At 40.7% G+C, this 9,835-nt stretch overlaps 1 long non-coding RNA gene across 1 annotated transcript; it reads right to left on the reverse strand.

Moving 5' to 3' along the window:
• Nucleotides 1-1,000: 1,000 nt before the first annotated feature.
• On the reverse strand, nucleotides 1,001-6,087 carry LOC134297652 (uncharacterized). Its single transcript, XR_010004473.1, has 2 exons — nucleotides 4,015-6,087; nucleotides 1,001-2,114 (listed from the first exon to the last, which is right to left on the reverse strand). It is a non-coding gene; the product is annotated as an uncharacterized LOC134297652 (long non-coding RNA).
• Between the last annotated feature and the right edge of the window lie 3,748 nt (nucleotides 6,088-9,835).

The raw sequence follows: 9,835 nt of genomic DNA on the forward strand, positions 1-9,835 counted from the left end.
TCTTAATTGCCCGTTTTGGAGCCTGTCTACACCTGAAAATAAAAACCTTTTCAGCGCTATATTTTCCCAATATGAAAAGACCTTAAATTTGCCTTGTTAGTGTCACACACAGCAGACATGACTCCTGATTGATTTTACCTTGATGTGAGCTTACTTTTGAAAACCCCCTCTGATTTACATTCTTGGTGACCACATGGCAATAGCCACTTCAATTTTTCTTGATGTCATGCATGTGAATATTTCCAATCCAACTAAGGTGTTTTTAGCCATCCTGTTATGTGAAGTTCCACTAATACTAATATATCGATCTCCAAATATCTGCATGCACATTCCATTAAAAAAAAACATGAGAGTTTAAAAATTCAAGCTTGATCTACTCCACTTGCTGACAGAAGCAATCACACAACCTTCTGCCCACATCACCCCCCACCAGTCAAACTGGGCCACCCCTAACTCCTCTCCTAGCTCCAATGTGAGCCACCTATTGGGGATGGTCACACACACACACACACAAACCCAAACCCATGTGGATCTTCTGCCACAATGTGAAGTCACAGATATGCTTTCTAAAGCAGTTTCATGATCAAAGAACTAGTTGGGATGCAAATTGTCACAAATGTCTCTGTCAAGATAGTGGCCAGTATGAGGTGAATATGGTTTTTTTGTCTGTGTAGACGGTTTCTTGGACACATTTCAATTTATCAATGTATCTGCCTTAACTGTGGTATACACAGAACTAGACAGAACATTTCAAGTGCAGTCTTAGAAAAGCAGACAATAGTGGAGCCCTTACTGATCGCTCTTTGGATTTGGTCTGTAAACAGTTTGAATCCACTTGCCAGAACATTAGTCCAGAGCCGGCCCTAGGTAATTTTCAAGTGTAGGTGAACAGAATTTTGGCGCCCCCTCCCCAAACCAATCACTGAAAAATAAAAGCGTTAGATAAGCGGAAATGTTGGATAATAAGGAAAGATAAAGGAAAAGCCTATTAAACATCAAATTACATTACAATTTTACAAATTAAGCTCCAAAACATCATGTTTTACAACAAATCAACAGAAAAAGCAGTTCAATACATGGTAATATTATGTAGGAATTACTATATTTGCAAATTTAGCACCAAACATTGAACAGGGATATAGGGCAGTGTAGACTTAGATAACCCAGATAGCCCCCAGTATTAAAAAAACACTCTAAAATCAGGAGAATAAATAAAGAACAACACTCTGAAAACAGGAGAAATCCAGACAGTAAACTATCAGGGACAGCTAACACCTCCCAAAAAAAGGTGTTAGGCCCCAGGCAAGAAGAGGCCAGGCCTTGAAGCCACAGGGCCATTAAATGTTAATCAAGGTGATTAATTACAACATTGACACCTGCTTCAAAGAAGAGTTCTTTCTCCCACCCTGGACCTTCTACAGATATATAAACCCCACTTACCTAGCTTCCAAGTTCCCACAGATCTCACAATCTCTGAAGGCCCCAAAGGTGGGCCTGCGTGGGACGAAGGTGGGTCCGTGCCGGCTGGAAGGCCCAGCGCAGCCGCCAGGAGGCCCAGCACAGCTGCCGGGAGGCCGCCTGAAGGCCTGAAGAAGAAGGAGGCGGGGGTGGTGCCATCCTCCCAGGACGATGGTGCCCCCGGGTCGATGGCGCCACAGGCAAGTGCCTAGTTCATCTTATGGTTGGACCACCTCTGCATTAGTCTTTCCCGAGCTTGTCTGCAAGAATGTCATTGGGTTGAGGACAGGGAGGTCATTAAATCCTTACTGAAATTAGGTTATATGACAACAGCAACATTTTCTCCTAATTTACCAATCTTGTAGCTCTATCAAAAAAGAAACCAGAGAAATGTGGCATGACTTGTTTCTGGTAAACTCATGCCAGAGTTTAGTAATCACTGCAGTTCACCCCAAGAGTCTTTAAACTGACTGTTTCTTTTGGAAACTTTCTTTCTATTGACATCAAGATGACTTTTCCCCTTCTCCTTTTGATGATGGGAACAACATTTTTGTCCTATTTTCCAAGAATTTGTTCAGATTATTGACAGTAGATCTGAAATTACGTCTGCACATTTCTTTACTACTCTTGCTTGCAGTTCATCTGGTAATGGAGATCTGAAATAATTTAGAATAGCTAGTCAGCATGTATCTTGAGATATATTGTCAAGTCTAAACATTGCTGCTTCTGTTCCTCTCAGCAGGGAATTGCCTAGCACACATCTCTTCCTCCTCTGGGAACTTCACAAGTCATTTCATTTAATGAACCCTCCAAGGCCATACTCTCTGAGGACTGAAAATCTTGTCCCTGTTTTTGTGCCTCATAATTGCTGATCAAAGGGGAGAGCTTGGGATCAACTGTATAGCTTCAAACAGCATAGTTCTTTACAGTTCTGCTACTGTGTATCATATGATTCTCTTCCTCCTATATTCAGGCCTACAATCTTCCCTTGAAGCATTTTCTATATGTTACTCTTCCAGGAGACTTTGTGCTACTCTGTCCAAAAAAATTCTAATCTCCATGAAAAGACTGAATATACCTATGTGGACCTCAAGTTGTTGGACCTTTTCTTTCAGCTGTGCAATATATTTGTCATTACTGTGAGTATACCTCTTCACATTTTCAGATAAAAATACAAATGTAGCATAGACATTGCAGATCATTGCAGCAGATGCCTCACCATCAGTGTTCAGTTTTCCCATATAGGCAGTGTTATAGCACCCAGTCAGCCATGCTAAACACCTGTTGTCCTTTTCCTGTTTGACTATTTCCAGAAACTGATGGAGCAGCTATATAAAATAGTTTCTATCTGCTGCCTCTACCTTTAATTAAATGAGTGATTTAATTCCTCTCATACCTTAGAGCAGTGTTTCCCAAACTTTGCTCTGTCAGGTGTTTTGGATGTCAGGTCCCAGAAATCCCAGCCAGTTTACCAGCTGTTAGGAAATGTGGAAGCTGACATCCAAAACACCTGGAGGAGCAGACTTTGAGCCCTTCCACACAGCACAAAAGAAATGGACACACACACACACATATATCCTTCTGTTATGCACTGATCCTCATATTGTGCACTCTTCATATTTTATGTGAAGGTATTCGCATAAGCACCAGCACATAACAAAGCCTTTAAAAAAAGAACTTCCAGCAGATGTCCCCTGTTCACCCTCCATTTGATTCTGAACCAAAAAAGGGCTGTGAGGACAACCCAGGACCCATAGGTCTATGTGGGGACCTGCAGGCAGGTCCCGGTTTCATTTATCCCTCTTTCAAAATCCACATTTTGGCACTGTCTGGAAGAGCCCTTTGATGCAACAGATTCCAATGTGGATAGAAATTGTTCAAACTTGACTGTTGAGCAATGGTTACTCCACCTGTGGTGTCATGATTAGGATACCTCACTTGTCCTGATTCCTAGAGAGTATGACCATTTGTGTAACTATGGAGTCTTCTACACAGGCCCTGTGATGGGTAATAGGTTTACCTGAGGTGTCCAATCAATGCTTCAGGTAAACCTGTCTCAATCCAGAATAAACGGGATTTCCTATTTTACTCTGGATTAATTTGATACCTCAACAGATTCAGACCTGACTGAAATGATGTGTTGGGATGGAGGAGGAGTGATTTCCTCATTTTGATGTTCCAGGAGCTTTCGATGGTGGGGTCTGAGCATGCAGCCCAGTCCCTTTAGGTAAATTTAGGGGGTAAATGGGGAGCAGGGGGTGACCATGGGAGGTCATATAGCCAACCCCCCAGGGAAAGCCCAGGGTCTGGGTTGGGAGTAGGGACTAAATCCTGGGAGGTACTGAGATATAATATCCCAGTTTCACTCAGGATTCAATCATATGGAGAAGGGCTCTGTATTTACACTGCCCATGTCCTCTTTGTGGTCTCTCATAGATTGGTTTTATCTTAACAAAGTATCCATATGCAAAGGGCAGTAAGAGGTAATAATATGTCTTCGCAAAATTCAAAAGTTAGATAATCGCTCCCAAAGGCATGTGTAATAGATTAGCCTACCTTGCAGGGTTGGTGTGCAGAGGAAGTTCAAGGCCTCTCTTGGAAAAGCTAAACCAAGAAGAGGGAGGAGTCATCAGGAAGTTTCAAGTGGGGAAGTGCAGCCTTATTGGTTGGTAAAATTGGAGGGGGATGGGCGGAGCCAAAGAGACAGAGCTATGCAGCCAAAGAATTGTTAGACAGGGTTTAGAGTTTATAGAGACAGGAAGAGAATTTTAAGAAGGAAGAAAGGAAGGTTTTGGGAACTATTTGAGAGAAAACTCTTTGAGGAAAAAGTGATTCGCCTTCAGGGAGAAGTGTTAAGAACTGTAATGAGCCTCTAAAGAGATAGAATGTTTGAGTTTGGAGCCTCTGGTAAGAGGTCTCTAATGTTTGAAAAGTCTGTTAATATTCCTTTGTGAGGGAACAATATTTTTCAAGAAACTCCAGTTTAAGAACCATTCACTGTTAAAGCAAAGCCTGTAATTTTATTAAAACCAATACACAACATTTCTGTTCAAGTACAAATAAACATCATAATTCTGTTTTACTTCACTCCAAGTGTTTGCATGTCTTCCTGATAAACATTATAAAGAGGTGGCCAGTCTGCTTATTCAACCATTGCTCTATAAGACAGAGTTTCCCTCCATCTTTGGGTCTCTCTGTGTGCTGGCAGAGGAGAGCGGTGGCACATACAAATTATAAATGGTCGCAGCAAAAATACATAATTATTAATTGGTGGTAGCAAAAGGAGCCTCCGGTGGCCTAGGGGATAAAAGCCTCATGACTTGAAGGTTGGGTTGCTGACCTGAAAGCTGCCAGGTTCGAATCCCACCTGGGGAGAGCGCGGATGAGCTCCCTCTGTCAGCTCCAGCTCCATGCGGGGACATGAGAGAAGCCGCCCACAAGTTTGGTAAAACATCAAAAAAACATCCGGGCATCCCCTGGGCAATGTCCTTGCAGACGGCCAATTCTCTCACTCCAGAAGCAACTCCGGTTGCTCCTGACACGAAAAAAAAAGGTGGCAGCAAAGAAATAAATAATATAACTTGGTGGCAGCAAACAGCCATTTCCCTTGCAGCATGCATTTTCCATAGTTTATTTTTAAATGACATTTATTTTCCTTTCAGACTGCAAAATTAACAATATATTTACTCTGTATTGGGATGATCTCATCTGTCAGACAACATAGGCTTGAAAATAAAGGTGGAGGAAATGTTGGTAAATAAGCCAACAGAAACATATTTTTATCTAAGGTGCTATTTATATTGATCTTGTGCTTTACCAGTATGTGTGGGGGAGTGGATTGGAATGGAGCATTATGAAAAGGACAGTGAACAGTACAATGTGTAGACTTAGGCAAACTAAAAACAACACTGTAAACTGATGGGCCTTCTGAGAACAGTCAGAGGGACATATGGTCATTTTTGCTCTTGGCCAAATTGGAAATAATTAGAAACCAATACTGAGTATGAGGCAGCATTATTCTTCTGGTGCTTTAATGCCCTGCTCAGTATGAATTGCAATGTAACACACAAAGACAAAAGGTCAGGAGCACGATCCTTTTAGTTGGCCAAGAAAAACCAAAGCTTTTGCCTGTGGAGAGTTGTTCATTAACTGAAGCTGTTAAAGGCCATATGCAGGGAGAGGCTCTTGATGAACATGCTGTTCATTGTGAGATTAGTCTCACAGCTGCGTGTACTAGGCTCAGAAATAAAAATGTAGCCATATCAATATCATCTTGAAAAGAAATCCAAAATGCCTTCTGGAAATCACAGAATGTTTGATTATTAGAAAGTTGAGATAAACAACTTTTTCAAATAGAAAAGAGCACAGAGGCCGTATTGAGAAAGTAAGAGAATAAAAATGGCTAGAATTAGGGTCAGATTTGTATAATATTTGCAGTAACATCCAGTAATGAAAAAAGGGGTGTTCAGTTTTATTCTCATTTTAATAAATGGTCAATGCTAATTCCATTGTACTAATGCAATTACAGAATAATTGACATATTCAGCTACTCAAAACTCTTTATTCATAATTATAAATGCATTATCACATCTATCTATCATCTATCTATCTATCTATCTATCTATCTATCTATCTATCTATCTATCTATCTATCTATCTATCTAACATCTATCTATCCAATGTGTATGTGGGTATGTGGCAGCTTTCCAATTGACTCCAACTTCCACAAGCCACTGTGAACCCCACGAAAGACAAAGGTACACCAAACTTGGCACACATAACTCCCATGACACACTTTACGTACTGGTCTGGCTTAGGGGAGGATGGACCACAGATTGGCAGTACTTTCCATAGCTTCAGCTACCACAGACCAAACTTGGCATATAGACCCCCATGACCCATTTTACATCCTAGTGTGGTTTGGGACAGGATGGACCCTGGATAATGGGATTTGCAGTACATTCACTCACTTCCAGAGACCACTGCGACCTCCTTGAAGGATGGACTTGGACCAAACTTGGCACACATAACATGAGCCACATTACATTCTGGTGTGATTTAGGGGAGGATGGATCACAGATGATGGGATTTTCAGTAACTTCACCTTTCAGCTCCCACAGACCACTGCGACCCCCATGAATGAGGGACCTAGATGAACCTTGGTGCACAGACCTCCCATGACCCATTTTAAGTTCTGGTGTGGTTTTGGGGACGATAGACCATGGATGATGGGATTTGCAGTACCTTCACCCAATTTGCCTCCCACAGACCACTGTGACCCCCATGAATACTGGACTTGGACCATATTCAGCACACAGATGCCCCATGACCCACTTTACATCCTGGTGTGGTTTGGAGGAGGATGGACCGTGGATGATGGGATATGCAGCATCTTTACCTGATTCAGCTCAGAATTCAACAGATCAGTGACACGTTTACAAATGACAGACCTGGATGAAATATGGCACACAAACTCCCTATGACCAACAGAACATACTGGACCTGACAAATCGTCCCTTCAACTGGTGGCATCATTACAACGTGTATTTTGTGTTTTCACATTATTGAACAAGATGCTGTTTTTCTCTTTAAGCTAATATATATACAGTAGAGTCTCACTTATCCAACATAAACGGGCCGGCAGAATGTTGGATAAGCGAATATGTTGGATAATAAGGAGGGATTAAGGAAAAGCCTATTAAACATCAAGTTAGATTATGATTTTACAAATGAAGCACCAAAACATCATGTTAGACAATACATTTGACAAAAAAATAGTTCAATACACAGTAATGCTCTGTAGTAATTACTGTATTTACGAATTTAGCACCAAAATATCATGATGTATTGAAAACATTGACTACAAAAATGTGTTGGATAATCCAGAACGTTGGATAAGTGAATGTTGGATAAGTGAGACTCTACTGTATATATATGTATGCATGTATATGTATATGTGTGTGTGTGTGTGTGTGTGTGTGTGTGTGTGTATATATATATATATATATAGAGAGAGAGAGAGAGAGAGAGAGAGAGAGGCAGGCACCCTGGTGGCACAACAGGTTAAACCACTGAGTTGCTGAACTTGCTGACAGAAAGGTTGGAGGTTTAAATCCGGGGAGTGGGGTGAGCTCCCACTGTTAGCCCCAGCTTCTACCAACCTACCAGTTCGAAAACATGCAAATGTGAGTAGATCAATATGTACTGCTCCGGTGGGAAGGTAAAGGCGCTCCATGCAGTTATGCTGGCCACATGACCTTGGAGGTGTCTATGGACAACACCGGCTCTTCAGCTTAGAAATGGGGATTAACATTAACCCCCAGAGTCAGGCACAACTAAATTTAATGTTAGGGGAACTTTACCTTTACCGAGATATATATATATATATATATATATATATATATATATATATATATATCGGTAAAGGTAAAGTTCCCCTAACATTAAATTTAGTTTAATGTTATATATATATATATATATATATATATATATATATAGAGAGAGAGAGAGTTGTGCCTGACACAAAAGTGGGGTTCATGCATTGCATATACACATACACATACACACACATATACAGAGAGAGAGAGAGAGAGAGAGAGAGAGAGAGAGAGAGAGAGAGAGAGAGATTTTAAGGCTGTTGATGTTCACTCAGGCAATTTGAATTTTGCAAGAGACCAGAACCTTGGTTTAAAACTGTTTTCATCATCATCTCTTTCCTTTTCTCTCTTTGCTCTATTATTCAGATTCATTTTCTAAGCAACTGCAATATATTGTGATCTCATTTCACGAAGTCCTTTTTGAGCAGTCTGTCTGGATCATTAGGTCATTACATTCAGAACAGGCAGCACAATTGGATCAAATCGGATTTGGCATTTCTTATCAGCTATATGTTATAGACATTCATTCTATTGTGGAGACAGAGTGATAAATCTCTTGCTTTAAATAGCATAGGGATGATCACAACCTGTAAGCTCCATGGGTTATCTTTTACAGCTTTGTGAGAGGCCATTGGGCATCATGTGAACCTCAGTGGCCATACTCCCTACTATCCACCATCCAGACAATCAGCCATCACCTGAGCAAGGAGGAAAGAGAAAAGGCTGAATTATTTACCCCCTGAAAGGTTGGATAGAGTTCAGTTTCATTCCCAAATCTGAAATGGTTGCACAAAGTAAGATATGCTGATATATGCTTATTTACTTGTGTTCTAATCTATACCTAGTACAAGAATGGGCAACTATGTGCAAAGGGCCAATTTCCTTCCTCCAAAAACTTAACACCTCTATTTTCCTCGGCATCCCTTCTCAAAATCACAGCATTGTGATTGTGTTGCATTTTGAGAGAGTCAAAAGAGGAAGGTATTGGAGGTTAGTAATGCATTCTGGGATGATTGTAATTATTATTATTATTATTATTATTATTATTATTATTATTATTATTATTTTATTTCTTGTCCACATCTCTTCATGCCTCGAGGCAGGTTACAGCATTCCTTAAACATAAACAAACACAATAATCATTTTTAAAAACTCTGTAATATATATATACTAGCTGTGCCCGGCCACGCGTTGCTGTGGCGTTGTCTGGTGGTGTTGGTGAGAAATTGTTGAGGTAGTGGTGGTATTGAATGTCTGTTGTGTGGTTGTCTTTATGTTTAGTATGCACACTGAAGTGGATTATATGGCAGTGTGGAGTCAAGATAATCCAGTTCCAAGCAGATAATATAAGATTCTAAATGGGTTATATAGATGTGGAAGGGCCTTGAGTCTACACTGCCATATAATTCAGTTAAAATCTGATAATCTGTGGAAGAGGCCTAAGTGAGGCCTAACTGTGCCTGTCCCCTGGGCTGAGTAGGTTTGCTAGGAGACCAAGTGGGCGGAGCTTAGCCTTCTAACTGGCAGCAATTGGATAAAAACAATTATTCCTCTCCCTGTAATTAGGACTTTATTTTTCTTTTCTTTTTGTTGTATCAACCTAGAGTCATGAATGATGGGTTGTGTTGTCAAATTTCGAGGTTGGGGGGCCTTTAGTTTTGTTGTTTTGTCCGCTGCCCTGATGCCATCACTCTTTTATATATATAGATATTAAAACATATTTCCATAAAATATTAAAATACACAAAACAAAAATTAGGCAGGGTTGTTGTATGTCTTTTGGGCTGTGTGGCCTTGTTCCAGAAGTATTTTCTCCTGACGTTTCACCCATATCTATGGCAGGCATCCTCACAACCTCTGAGGATGCCTGCCATAGATGTGGGCGAAACATCAGGAGAGAATACTTCTGGAACATGGCCACACAGCCCAAAAGACATACAACAACCCTGTGATCCTGGCCATGAAAGCCTTTGACAACACAAAAAATAGGCATACCGTGAA

The sequence above is a fragment of the Anolis carolinensis genome, chromosome 3 (genome assembly GCF_035594765.1).
Source record: "Anolis carolinensis isolate JA03-04 chromosome 3, rAnoCar3.1.pri, whole genome shotgun sequence".
In the NCBI taxonomy this organism is placed as follows: Eukaryota; Metazoa; Chordata; class Lepidosauria; order Squamata; family Dactyloidae; genus Anolis; species Anolis carolinensis.